We start from the raw sequence: 15,301 nt of genomic DNA, 5'->3' as shown, positions 1-15,301 counted from the left end.
CCCAACACTCTCAAAAATCATTGGAACCCTTCAAAGTAAGCTCAAGAATGCACTTCTCTCCCCCCAAAAAAACAATGACAAACAAACAAACAAGCAAACCGAACGCTATACACAGATTTTGAGATGTACAATTCTACGATGTTAAAAAGTTAAGATATTACGTTATTGGTACGACACAGTTGCCCGTCAAAGTAGTTTTCTTTGGTTTTCGAAGAGAAACAAAACCACAACGTTGTAAATCACAGGCCTCTTTACGGCACCTTCAAAACGTACCAACGTCGTAAATCATGGGCCTCTTTGCGGCACCGTCCAGAACGTACCAACGTCGTAAACTACAGGCCTCTTTACGGCACCGTCCAGAACGTACCAACGTCGTAAACTACAGGCCTCTTTACGGCACCGTCCAGAACGTACCAACGTCGTAAACTACAGGCCTCTTTACGGCACCGTCCAGAACGTACCAACGTCGTAAACCACAGTCCTCTTTACGGCACCGTCCAGAACGTACCAACGTCGTAAACCACAGTCCTCTTTACGGCACCGTCCAGAACGTACCAACGTCGTAAACCACATGCCTCTTTACGGCACCGTCCAGAACTTACCAACGTCGTAAACTACAGGCTTCTTTACGGCATCGTCCAGAACGTACCAACGTCGTAAACTACAGGCCTCTTTACGGTACCGTCCAGAACGTACCAACGTCGTAAACTACAGGCCACTTAACGGCACCGTCCAGAACTTACCAACGTCGTAAACCACAGGCCACTTAACGGCACCGTCCAGAACGTACCAACGTCGTAAACTACAGTCCTCTTTACGGCACCGTCCAGAACGTACCAACGTCGTAAATCACGTGCCTCTTTGCGGCACCTTCAAAAACGCAAACGTGCTCTGGCTTGCGTGGATGCAAAACGTTAATACTTGTGTCTGTGAGGCTGGTAATTTCAGTTAGCAAAATATATATAAATTGTCCCGTTTTTTTACTTAGGGACTGTACATAAGTTGCCGGGGGAGGGGTGTTGTAGGAGGCATTATTTTTGTGCAATGAGATATTTTTGATCACATATATGTAACAATGACAAAAGGGGGGAGGGGGGTCAGCAATGTTTATGCAAATGATCTCGCCATTTCGGATAGTCTTTTTCACGTACTGAACTTCTGAAAAACACCAGCCACCTTCACTGTAATTTTTGCCCAATCCCTTAGTTGAACGTTATCGCGAGACATCATATTTTCGAGATATCACATCGGCGATCTTGTCACGAGTTCGGTTGACGTCACCATGCGATTGTTGAAACGTCGAAGGGTTTGAATGACCTTGACATGTACTGAGTGACGTAGTAGTGCCTTGGTTGAAGAACAAAATAATATCAGAATGTGTTTTGTACGCGTAAGTTGTACGTAACGCTATAGTGATTTCAAATTTTAAAATGGAATTGGTCATTTACGTTACGGAGTAGCACGCAACTCGTACCATATGTGGAGTTTACGTTGGAATGTACTTCCCCGGGGAATAGTCCCCCCCCCCTTCGAAATCTGCCGTGAAATGATTCAATGATCTTGTCAATGAAAATTATACCATGGTGTAATGCCCAAAACGAACATCTCAGAACCGATGGGTGTTGATCTAGTTAAAGTCTGCAACTTACCTCAACCAGCAGTACACGAGGTTGGCTCTAAATCTTCCAGGATACGTTCCAAAGTCCAAATGCCACAGGGCGTCATATGCATTGTGTTTTAGATTGTGATGGAAGAAAAAAGTCCTTTCGACAATGGCATATAGCCTTGTCTGAAATGTGGTACATGTCAATATTTGTTCTTGTCCCTGTTTCTTACATGAATTCTTTAACATTACTTATTAGTTCAAACCTAACTATACATATTCATATACATGTACTGGTATTACCTACCTACCACACTAGTTACAGAACATGTCATGTAAATGCTTGGCTGTTTCACAATCAATGCTTCGCTTGTATTGCAGTTTGGGGCAAAATTGAACTTGAAGGTTTCGTAATGGTAATTTTCATAGATAGTTTATAAATGAAGTTAATCTAAATTGTTCTACTCGTCATGCTATTGACACTACAAATCACCACATCTCATCAGATTCCAGTTACTATTATACACTAGGTATGACCACCTAAAGTTCTCTAACATACCGGTGACTTTATTATACATGCAATATTAATGCCCCTATATACTAATGTTACGTGTCCATTTTATGTGATATGAGAAACTCATTTAAAAACGTTTTACGTTAGCTTTTCGAAGCTTGGAAATATTGCCTCAAAGGTTATGAATAACCTAAACATTGCCTTAGTATCTCAAGCAAAAAACTCCAGATCTGCCAGGGGGAAAACCCCAAGGACTCCCTCACCCCCAGAGGTCACTCATACATTCAACCAACAATCAGATGCACCAACAACCTTTTACTGTCATAATGGTATTAAACTTTTCTTAAATATTTTCACCCTATTCTAATTTGATATGATATTGTCTTTTCAAGATCTGAAACGTTTGCCAAGATAGTCTAAAATTGCCTTAAACTCCAAATCTCCCCTACCAATGATACTACCATTATAGATGTGCTGACCTTTACTACATGTATATAATGATGCCATTTAAACTTTTTAAGAACATATTTCAACCCTTAGTGTAAGTTATAAAGAATAGTTTCTGATACGTGCTGTCTTGTAAAGCATGGATTAAGTTATTGCTTGAAAGGGTCTGAATAGCCTAAATATTGGCTTTAAGAGTAAAAATCCTCCAGGGTTTCTAGAGGGAGACCCCCTCAGACCCCCCCCCCCACATGAGGTGGACATATCCCAGTCTCAAGCTCTTCCCCTCTTACTGTCAAGATGCTATCAAAGTATATTTCAAAAGTATTTCAACCCTATGTAGTTGCTTTTAACATGTTGGTGTTGTCTTGTAAGGCTTGGAAATTATTGTCTGAAAGGGTCTGAATAGTCTCAAAATTGACTTTTCAGAGTTAAAAACCTCCACGGCTTCTAGGGGGAGACCCCTAGGACCCCCCCCCCCCCACATGAGGTGTACACATCCTAGTCTCAAGATCTTCCCCCTACCTCTTACTGTCAAGATCCTATCAAACTATATTTCAAAAATATTTCAACCTTATGTAGTTGCTTTTTACATGTTGGTGCTGTCTTGTAAAGCTTGGACATTATTTTCTGAAAATGTGTGAATAGTCTCAAAATTGACTTTTCAGAGTTAAAAACCTCCACGGCTTCTAGGGGGAGACCCCTAGGACCCCCCCCCCCCCACATGAGGTGTACACATCCTAGTCTCAAGATCTTCCCCCTACCTCTTACTGTCAAGATCCTATCAAACTATATTTCAAAAATATTTCAACCTTATGTAGTTGCTTTTTACATGTTGGTGCTGTCTTGTAAAGCTTGGACATTATTTTCTGAAAATGTGTGAATAGTCTCAAAATTGACTTTTCAGAGTTAAAAACCTCCTGGGCTTCTAGGGGGAGACCACCTAGGACCCCCATAAGAGATGTACATATTCACTTCTCAAGCTTTCCTACCTTTCACTGCCAAGATGCTATTAAACTCCCTTTCGAATATATTTACCCTGTGTAGTCAATAATTATAAATATGATAGTGCTATTAAACCCGGGATCTTATAAAGTAGATGCAAGACAGTCAAGCAGTCCACACTGAGTCACGATAAAAAAATACCTGTCATGCGAATATTATATATGTGGGGGGGGGGGGTCATCATGTATTAGAATTAAGAGATAGGGGGGTCAGCCTGTTTTTGGTTTTACAGATAGGGGGGGTCAGTGACTTTTTGTCGGCCCGATTTAAGAATCCACCGCCCCCCCCCCCCCCCCCCCCCCAGGCTGGAGAAACTGACCGGTCCCTTAGTACACCACACTTGACCAAACCAGACCATGTCGACCAGTGCACCACACCACATGACACTAAACAGACCAGACCAGACCAGACCAGACCAGACTAGACCGACCAGACCAGACCAGACCAGACCACACTGATCACACCAGACCAGACAAGACCAGACCAGACCAGACCAGACCAGACCACATCACACCAGACCAGACCAGACCACATCACAACAGACCATACCAGACTAGACTAGACCATACCATACCAGACTAGACCAGACCATACCAGACTAGACCAGACCATACCAGACCATACCAGAACAGACCGCATCACACCAGACCAGACCAGATCAGACCACATCACATCACACCAGACAACACCACATCACACCAGACCAGACCATACCAGACCAGACCACATCACACCAGACCAGACAAGACCAGACCACACCACACCACACCACACCACACCACATGACACTAAACAAACCAGACCAGACCACCACCACTCCACACTATGCATCGATCCCCTGAATCATTTGTCTATGCCTGAATTCATAGAGTAGCTTTTCCCTTTGTATTACCGTGTCCCTATTCTTCAAGACACCTGACTGGGTACTTGACTAACTGATTACTGGGGTTCCATGGATATTTTGTGTACATTTCACCAAGGAGCCAATAAATCTTCATCTAGAAGCAAGTGGATAATACAAGAAGTCCACGCACATTAAGTAAATCTGTGTAACAGACTGGGTGGTCAACTAGACAAACGTTCTGTCCACAGCCTGTGAACTCAGTAATTCATATTTAGTAATTTCCAGGGATAGCATATACAGCAGCTGATTGGTTGAATAAGTCACATGATTCCTATATTATGTTAATTTTGTCAAATTACCTGAATGTGACCTAATTGGCTGTATATGGATGTGACCTTTGTAGAAATAACCTTGAATGTCAACATATTAATTTTATGTAGATTTTCTTCTTCACAAGTAAATGGCCTTAGCGGTACATGGCCAAAATGACTGAGTTTTCAATACCCACTTTGCAGGCTGTGTGAAGAGAACAATTGTAAGGTCAATCTTCCAGCCTTATATAGAGGATACACTGTACCCTGATACAGGTACACTGGGGCATGATAAACACTCGTAAAATTAGTAATCAGTATGCCATTTCAGGATGAAGAAGAGAAGTGGGAATATAGCGCCCTCTCGTGAGACATTTTTACTGTGGGGGTGTAACATAGCTAAAAATCTGTTGCACATGTACAGTGACCCCTCAGACTCTACTATAGTCAGTGAGGTGTGTATGGACAACATTAACACCACACATCAGTATTATTTGTGCAGCATATCTGTTGAAAAATCATATTGTTTAAGTATGAAAGTCTGGTTTTATTTTGTCAATTTACGACAAGGTGCCAGTTGGTCTTAGTTGAAATGTACACTTTTCATTGGCCTCAGTACTTCACATGTATGATGTCATGAAGTTAGTCTAGTTCCTATACGACACATTATGATTACTACAATCATCTCCACTCACGTATAGGGAAAGTCGTTATTCCAACACAAAAATCTATGCTACCCCGACTGCGTTCATATAAATATGATGACATTACTGTGTCTCACATGATTTTAGTTTGTGATGGATTACGACTGACATGTGTCATTTACCCCTTCCCCTAGCAGGGGTAGCGCAGATTTTTGTGTTTGAATATTTAACAACTTTCCCTATACATGAGGGGAGATGATCGTAGTAATCATAATGCGTCATATAAGAACTAGACTATCATGAAATAGAACACAGTTATAAAATCAGTTGTAACACACATAGCTTTCAGGTTTAGAATAATACTTCAACACTATCAACAAATGAAATTCAGGGAAGGGGGTGGGGTGGGGTGGGTGCATGCATGTTCAAGGCAGTGATGGAGATAATTGTTGTGATACTGATAGCTCAGAAAATTCATTGTACTGATGATAACACTGATTGTGATGAAACAAGTCTTGCACATCATCGCGCAGACGTTACTTTTAGAAGTGGCAGAATTGCAGGTCGATTGATGTTGCATTAAATAATCATGGGTTTTTTCCATGACCCCCCCCCCCTAGAAAATTGTGCAATTTTTGATTAACCCCCCCCCCCGCCCCCTAATTTTTCCTGAGAAAAACTGCTGCCCCACCCACTCAAAATCCTCCGCACCCGCCCCCCTCCCGGAAGTAAAATCTGGACACTCCCTCATTTGCGTATCAAGTGGGATCATCGAGTCGTGAACAACGCTTAATCTAAACACCCTTACAAATGATCCCACCAAACTTTAGGCCAATCTGCCCAGTAGATTTGGAGGTTTTTTATATCAAAAATCACATTTTTTACCCAAATCACACACCGGTGGTAAGAACATTTTGATTTGAACAGTTTCCCAACTAGACACCCAAGGTAATATACCCACCAAATATCATGGCAATCGTTCCAGCCCAGTGTTTTTTTACTTTAAGTTGTTTTACACACACACACACACACACACATATATCCACACAGACAGACACTTCGCCATGCCTATAGCACTACTGAACCTTATCAGATCAGTTGTGCTACAAATAGCCCCGTAGCAATATCGAAGTTGTACAGGTCAGTGGGCAAATGGTTGAAAATACTATACAATACCAAAACTTCAGTAATTACAGGGGGCGGGGCAATGGACGTCAGATTTTACAAATTACTTCTCAGGGTAGTGTCATATTTTAGAAAAGATGATGATAATTGACTTATTGTATTATCTAACATTGCATTATTTTGTGATTTTGGATCCCACTGCTGCCACCACTGTCAATCGATGTATAATACTATATCAGAATAAATTAAATTGAATTGCCGCTGGCAATCATGCAGTGAATCATTTGTTAGTTGCTGTGTAAGGAGAGGATTGGGTCTCACAGGTGGAGTGGGGATACCGGATGCTGACCTCAGAGTGCCGACAATACTATCTACATTAACGTAGATAGTCTTTGAGAGTTACTGCCAAATAGATCCAAACAAGGGAATGTATTCATTCACTCAAATTCACTGTAGTGGTAACAATAATATAGGAAATTAAACATTCAATACCATTAAAGCTATGAACATTTTGGCAGGATAGAGTCCTTACCATTGATTCTCAGACTCGTTTCCTTTTTTACATCTGAGCCACCGGCACTTTAACCCATATTTTCGGAATATTTGAACGGGGGGGGGGGTCATGTTTTAGAAATGGTATATTGAGAGATGATCGTGCACTTTGTAAGAAAATGGAATCGTGGGAGAATGACATTTTATTCAACAGCCCAGACTTATCTCACACACCCCCCCCCATTGTAATTACTGGAGGCGCCCTTAATATTTTAAAAACAAACCAGTATTAATACATATGAATGATATCATAACTAGACAAAGCCCATAAGCTCGCGCAGGGTAGATTCATTTGTGACCGGCTGCCTGGGCCAGGGTTGATACACTTGATTTGGGTCATTTTCCAGGGGTATTGACCATCAAAATTTATTTTATTGAATGACATCTAATTCTCTGACATGGACGAGAAGTAAAGAAAGTCAACACTCTATGCAGTTGTTGGTTTCAAAAACCATCATAGCCGTTAGATTAATATTGTTCATTTTCAATCAGCCAACTTATCATAGACCCTCCACGAACGTACGTTGGTCTTTGGACAAATGTTTTGTTGACATGTTGCCGAACATCACGATTTCTCAATTCAACTCGATGATTTAGGAATGTTACTGTACCAACAAACAAAGGAAAGTAGTTATTCTTTTTAGAACATGTAAAAAAATCAATTATCGACAATATAAATGTCAAAACCACCACACTTCCACAACCAGGAAATTAAACTGCGCTATGTCATCAGTGGTCCGTACACATCGAAAAACATAATTTTGCCTAACAAAACATTAAAACCCTAATCAAATCAACCTATTATTCTCCAATCTTCTATTCTGATCTCAGTATTATCATTATTATTACAGTCCGTACTGTTTCTTCAGATAGTTGCAATTTTCTTCAATGATTTGAAGACATAGGTCGATGTGCTCACGATGAGTTCTGAAACTCAAGATGCAGAGTCTGAGATGATAGCGATCTCTGACCGTTGTTGACGTCATAAAGGCTCTTCCATCCTGTAGAATTCTTGTCTGAAGTGCTCTATTGAATTCGTTGGTTTTCTTGTCATCCTTGGTGTCGTAGTAGAATACCACTATGCTAAGTGTCGGGGCTGGTTCAGCTACAAAACCGTCCATGGCTACACGGGAGATAATAAAATGACAATTTCACCAAATACCCTTGGGGGGGGGGGGATACTCCTCAAATTTTCAGACGGGGTGTGCGGCCCAAGGTCAAAATATCTACCATGCATGACATATAATCAAAAAACAGACCCATTGTTAGGGAAGATTGTCTTGCCAATTACGCATTTATTCTGATGTTGTGAGGGTATTCCGTAACATGAAGACATTTCCCATCTTATCGACCTAAAGATTAGATAATTGTTAGACGAAAAATTGACCTAAAAAATTGACCTACTGAAATGAACTCTTCCAGATGACAATACCAGAAGTGATGTCATACAAGACATGCATAGACATTAACATTATACTAGAATAACTTAATTGGGGTTTTCATATATTAAAAATGAGGGGGAAATGTAATAAACGTTAGCAAATACAAAACTCACCGGAAATTTTAGAGTGAAAGTATTTAGCGAGGGTCAACTTTTCTTCAAGAGCAGCAGCAAATGGTCTGACACCAAACAACTTCAAAGGTAGCCACACCCTTAGACCCCTTGAAAAAAAGGTACAACACATTGTGTGATTAATGTGATGGGCTTTAGGTCATATGGCAACTAGTCTAGAGGTTATCGACCGGTGGCTTCAGGGTGAAGAGAGATCTTAAGATTCGAAGCCATGACTAGCCTAGCTAGCTATAGACTACATGACATCATGACCGCCAGGTTGCTGCTAAAGTACAATGTATGTTTATTACATTTTATTTTCAAAAATATATATATATATATTATGGTTTATGGTTGTTGAACATTTTTGCGACAATGCTTTAAGTAATATAATTTCAAAACAATGTCCCATAAGAAAAAAATTAGAGTTTCATCATACCTATATAGATCTAAAGGATATCAACAAAACGTGTTTTCGATGCATTTTACAAATTATAACGAGTACAGAAATAGTCCAAAGTAAAATATAGTCAACGACGATGCATGTTAAGGATTGCAACACTGAAAGAATTATTTTTATCACCTTTGTGTGGATCGACTGCTATCGAATCACTTCTTTCTATGCCCTTATAAAGATGTTTGACGTCATCCACAAGAACAAAGAATCCACCATATGCTGCATCCACATGAAACCACAGATTGTATTCTTCCGCCACATCAGCAATCTGGTCTATAGGATCCACAGATCCGGTGATACCAGTCCCAAGACTTGCTACCACGAGGAACGGTTTCAGCCCTTCCTGTAGAAAGATGTTGGTATTTGTATGTCATTATATCTGTAGTCAGATGTAGTTGTGCGCACTATTTTCTTGTTCTTGACAAGTGCTCATGTTTAATTTTTGGATATTCGTTTGTATTGTATTTGATACACATTATCACCTTCCAGAATAATTTCGGAAATTCCGATGGCTTTCGGAAAACGTCTGTTTTTTTTCCACATTTCAAAGCAAGCAAGCATTAAATACAGAATGTATATGTCCTAATATTATTTAATCGTTATATTCATCTTTATTTTGATAAAAATGATCAAAGTTTATCATTCAACTTTTGCCAAAATATTGGCCATTGTCATCACATTTTGATCAATTTTCCAGTGATCAAAATAATGGCCAAAATAGTAATGACAATATTGTTTCAATGGTCAAAATAATGGTTCTTAATATTGGCCATTGTTTCTGGCCATTGAAAAAAATGTTGTTTGGCAATTGCAAAAACAATGGCCATTATTTTGGCCAAAGTTGATTTTTAAATATTAATGTTTTCAAGATGAATATAAAGGTTATATTAGAACATATGAATTCTGTGTTTAATGTTTGCTTTGCTTGCCTTGCTTTGAAATGTGAAAAAAACCAGACGTTTTATAAAAGCCATCGGAAATTAATCTGGAAAATGTTGACATGTATTTCGGTGAAGGTGGGCTTGTTCAAGGATAGGCCAATATTAAAAGTTTAATGATTACTTTAATTTGTGAAACTATTAAAAGGTAAACGGAGCGTGGTGTAGTTTCTTTAAAAACTGCTAGACTAGTCCAGTCAAAATCACATTTAGTGTTTGTGAGTTCTGGCCTTCAGCTGTGCGTATAAACTCCTAACACATGAATTAACTATGGCAATGTCTTCACATAAATTTACAGTGGTGATAGCATTGGGAAACAACTAAAGCCTTTTTATAATTCTCAATGTGGTGGCAGCGGTGGGATAGAGTCCTTACCATTGAATCAGAGACCCCTTGTCCGTTTTCATGTCTGACAATATTTTAACCGAATGTTCGTTTGTTTGATATTTGAACTTGGGAAGGGTCATGTTTTAGAGCAAGGAATTTAGGAGGGCTACTTTTTTTAAATCGGGATAGGGGGAGGGTCGCACATGTTATGCCCCCCTGAAATTAATGAAGGCTAGCTCCATTATGACCACAAGAACAAAACTTGTCAAAGTTAATAGTAACACCCAAATTAACAGACCTTTATGTCACTTTCGATTTGCCTTTTTAACGTCGATACATCCATTTATAGTTTATCATTCATTGCTATTTCTCGAACGACTGCTTCCCTCATGCCGGTGATTCTGAGAGCTTTCAGTATAGCAAAGTGAGTCATATCGGTGAGATACACAACACTCCTAGATAAGTCAGATAACAAATATTATTAGTGAGGAGGATAAATCCGGTTCTTAGACTGGGCCTAGATTTGATGTCAAGATATTCTTTGTTGATTGTTGGTGTATCCGACATACGGATTCAGAATTTATTTGTAGGCCTAATGCTTTTTATAAAAATGAAATTATAATGTATTTTTAATATGCGTTAGTTGTTTACGTTTTTAATAGAAGCAATAGATATGTTCTGAGACTAATATTTTTCTGTTCAATCATTTTATTAGTCTACCAACAAATACAGTGCCTTTAATTTCTTTGCCATGTTATGGTGTTTTGAGGCAATTTAGTAGAAAATACATCATTTCACAGGCCAAATTGATTTATATGTTGGATTAGTGTACTTACTTAAAGTGGATTGGGATTGGATGAGGATTGGGTATTTGTTTTAAGGATTTTTAGTTTATAAAACAATTTTATCATGGCTTCATACTTGAAAAATCAATGTGAAACAACATAGACCAAGTCTGTGTTTGTAGATCAATAAATTGCAAAAGACTGATAACTGTGTAAACTGTTTGTTTTTGGATGTATAATAACAAACTTTCTACACATGTTTTAGCTTTTTGCAATGTATTGAGTTACAAACACAGACTTGGTCTATGTTGTTTCACATTGAAGCCTGATAAAATTGTTTCATAAACTAAAAATCCTAAATAAATACCCAATTCTCATCCATATGGCCACTTTAAGTTAAAATGCCTCGTTAGACAAAATGTACGATTGGTTTAGCTCTGTCCAAACCTGTTTCCTTTTTTGAATCCGATGTGTAGTTCTTTGGTTATTCATAAAAAAAGGATAAAAAATATGCACTGAGCTGTGCCCTCATTTTAATAAAAAAAACTTCCTGTTTTGTTTGAAGATTCATTAATCAGAACATTGCATAGTCACCTTTCATATTCCTTTGCCTTTAGTTTCATGCTATCTCTTGCCGTTGTCAAGGCAACAATTTCAGCAGCCGTACCACCTGACGTCAGACTCCCAGCATGTTCAGGTGGATAACCAAAGAGACCAGCAACCCAAGACAGGACCACTTTCTCTAAACGGACACCTTCAGGTGATGCATAGATTAATGCTGACATAGAGATATAAAATCAGTTGTTATGACATGTGCACACCAAAGTACAAAAGATGACTGTGCATCTATATCACTATAACATTTCATTTGGTTAATAGTTAAAGAGCATAGAGGGAGAAGGTAGCAATCATTATCATATCCCAAACATTTATGGAAATCTGCCACTACTGCACTTTCTATTTCGTATGTTCATTCGTTCATCCATGCAACCATGCATCTATCCATCCATCCATAACTATAAATATACATATACATGTATTACCTAGCTACCACACTAGTTACAGAACATGTCATGGAAATGCTTGGCTGTTTCACAATCAGTGCTCCACTTATATTGCACTTTGGGGCAAAAGTGAACTTGAAGGTTTCGTAATGGTAATCTTCATGGATAGTTCATAAAAGAAGTTAATCTAAAATGTTCCCTACTCGTCACTATGAACTTGTCAGAAGGGATTAATACACTTTCTATTTTGGACACTACATGGTATTGACACTACAAATCACCACATTCCAGTTTCTATTATACACTAGGTATGACCACCTAAAGTTCTCTAACATACCGGTGGCTTTACTATACATGCAATATTAATGCTACTAGACCAATGTTACGGGGCCATTTTATGTGACATGGGAAACCCATTTAATACTTACATTACGTTAGCTATTCGAAGCTTGGAAATATTACCTCAAAGGCTATGAATAACCTAAACATTGCAAAAAAACTGCAGATCTGCCAGGGGGGAAACTCCCAAGGATTCCCTCACCCCCAGAGGTCACTCATGCATTCAACCAACAATCAGATGCACCAACAACCTTTTTACTGTCATAATGATATTAAACTTTTCTTAAATATTTTCACCCAATTCTAATTTGAGATGATAGTTTTTTAAAGATGTGAAATGTTTGCCAAGATAGTCTAAAATTGAATTAAAACTCCAAATCTCCCCTACCAATGATACTACCAGTAGATGTGCTGACCTCTACTACATTTTAAGAACATATTTCAACTCTATGTAAGTTATAAAGAATAGTTTCAATCTGATACTTGATGGTGCTGTCTTGTAAAGCATGGATTGAGTTATTGCTTGAAAGGGTCTGAATAGCCTAAAAATTGGCTTTAAGAGTAAAAATCCTCCAGGGCGTCTACAGGGAGACCCCCTTGAACCCCCCACATGAGGTGGACATATCCCAGTCTCAAGCTCTTCCCCTCTTACTGTCAAGATGCTATCAAAGTATATTTCAAAAGTATTTCAACCCTGTGTAGTTGCTTTTTACATGTTAGTGCTGTCTTGTAAAGCTTGGAAATTATTGTCTGAAAGGTCTGAATAGTCTCAAAATTGACTTTTCAGAGTAAAAACCCTCCAGGACCTAGGACCCGCAACCCCCACTACATGAGGTGTACACATCCCAGTCTCAAGCTGTTCCCCCTACCTCTTACTGTCAAGATGCTATCAAACTTAATATTTCAAAAATACACACACACATACACACACACACACACACACACACACACACACACACACACACACACACACACACACACACACACACACACACACATATTCTATTATAAAAAACATCTAGGGCTTCTAGGGGGAGACCCCCTAGGACCCCCATAAGAGATATACATATTCCATGCTCAAGCTTTCCCATACCTTTCACTGTCAAGATGCTATTAAACTCTTTTACCTTGTGAAGTCAATAATTATAATTATAATAGTGCTAACCCGGGATCTTATAAAGTAGATGCAAGACAGTCAAGCAGTCCACACTGAGTCATGATCAAAAAATACCTGTCATGTGAATAGTATATATATGGGGGGCATCATGTTTTAGAATTAACTGATAGGGGGGTCAGCCTGTTTTTGGTTTTACAGATAGGGGGGGGGTCAGTGACTTTTTGTCGGTCCAATTTAAGAATCCACACCCCCCCCCCGGCTGAAGAAACTGACCAGTACCTTAGTGTCTATAAACCTGTTTTTATTTCTTTCTGTATGTCTACCCATATGACTGTTTGTTTGCCTACTTGTCCGTCAGCGGTAGCACATGAAACCAAGGGCAGAATTCTAGGACCTACCTAAATATTTGTTCGTCACTGCTGTCAAGTAGTCTCCCAAAGCCGATGGATAAAGTCCCCCTGTAGGCACTAATCCCAGATGCATACCATGTGCCGCTTGTAAACCAGTCTTTAATACAGTCTTTTCAAACAGGTTAATCAACTCTTCTATGGATGAAACATAAACATTCATATTTGTTTAATAATATAATGTCTAAAGTGCTAAATTTGTCCTTCAACGGATTGTAAATAAATATGATGAATCCAATGTTCAAATAATAAAAAGGCAAGACAAAATCTGGAAATGTGTAGTCTATCATCTTATAACACAGATGTATCTGTCAGATTGACATGGCTTATGGTATTCAGCGAAACGAAACGAAATGAAACGAAACGAAACGGAACGGAATAGAATGGAATGGAGCGGAACGGAACGGAACAAAATGAAACAAAACCATAACTTGTTATATTTTATTTTGAATATTCTTTCCTATGGCCATCATCTAGTAGCTAGTAACTATAATGAAGAGTAGATTAGTGTAATCTGAATAGAAATATTTAACATGCAGCCCTGCAGCAAGAGTATGTGTACATGTGTTTGCTGCTATTTACTAAGAAAATAACATATGAGAGGTGTCCCCCCCCCTAAGAGCCCGGGTCATTCTCTTTAATGTGACATTAGCAGGCATCGTTGTGCAACAGCTGATGGAGGGAAGTATTCATATAGATAACAATGTAATTGTTTATGCTACTTTTGTAACCAATACTTTAGTAGTAGCCCAGATAGTTGACAATTTGAAATCTTCTCCTGCTAGTAAAATCCGTATACCAGATATGTGTATTACTATTATCTCTTGCTTTGCTAGCTGTAGCAGCACTATGGTTGTTGGACTTCAAAGACCTATTACTTACTCAAAGGAGTTCCTTCTTGTTTTATTGGATGCTGCAGTATTTGAGAAATTTCCGTATCACTTTCTTGGATAAATACTTGTGAATCCAGTTTCTCCAATCCATCTAAAAACTGGTCGGCGCTGTCCACTATACATTTTAACAGTTCTTTCCTTTGTTCAGGACCAGGATCTAGGTCTCTTGACACCTTCTCAAGTTCTGCAAGTTTTCTTTCAAAGTCCATTTTACTATCAACTGTGGAGGAAAATGATAGTGTCATCTTGTGGTCAAATGATAGACATATACATAGGTGGCACTGAAATATTGCAATTTGTTTTTACGCAATTACTAAATTATGTATAGAAATCCTGAGTTTAACAACCATCTTGAACTATTTGTTAGTTGTTTTCAAGAAGTTTACTCAAAGAGCAAGTTGTCTTGAATTGATTGATATTATTTTTGACTATTGTTTTGT

General features: G+C 38.8%; 1 pseudogene; it reads right to left on the bottom strand.

The window, feature by feature from the left end:
• Positions 1-7,887: 7,887 nt before the first annotated feature.
• LOC144449774 (aromatic-L-amino-acid decarboxylase-like) lies at positions 7,888-15,070 on the bottom strand (annotated as a pseudogene).
• Positions 15,071-15,301: the final 231 nt, after the last annotated feature.

The sequence above is a fragment of the Glandiceps talaboti genome, chromosome 18 (assembly GCF_964340395.1).
Source record: "Glandiceps talaboti chromosome 18, keGlaTala1.1, whole genome shotgun sequence".
NCBI classification, from domain to species: domain Eukaryota; kingdom Metazoa; phylum Hemichordata; class Enteropneusta; family Spengelidae; genus Glandiceps; species Glandiceps talaboti.
Note: the sequence above shows the minus strand (reverse complement) of the source record. Positions and strands in the feature narration are given on the sequence as shown.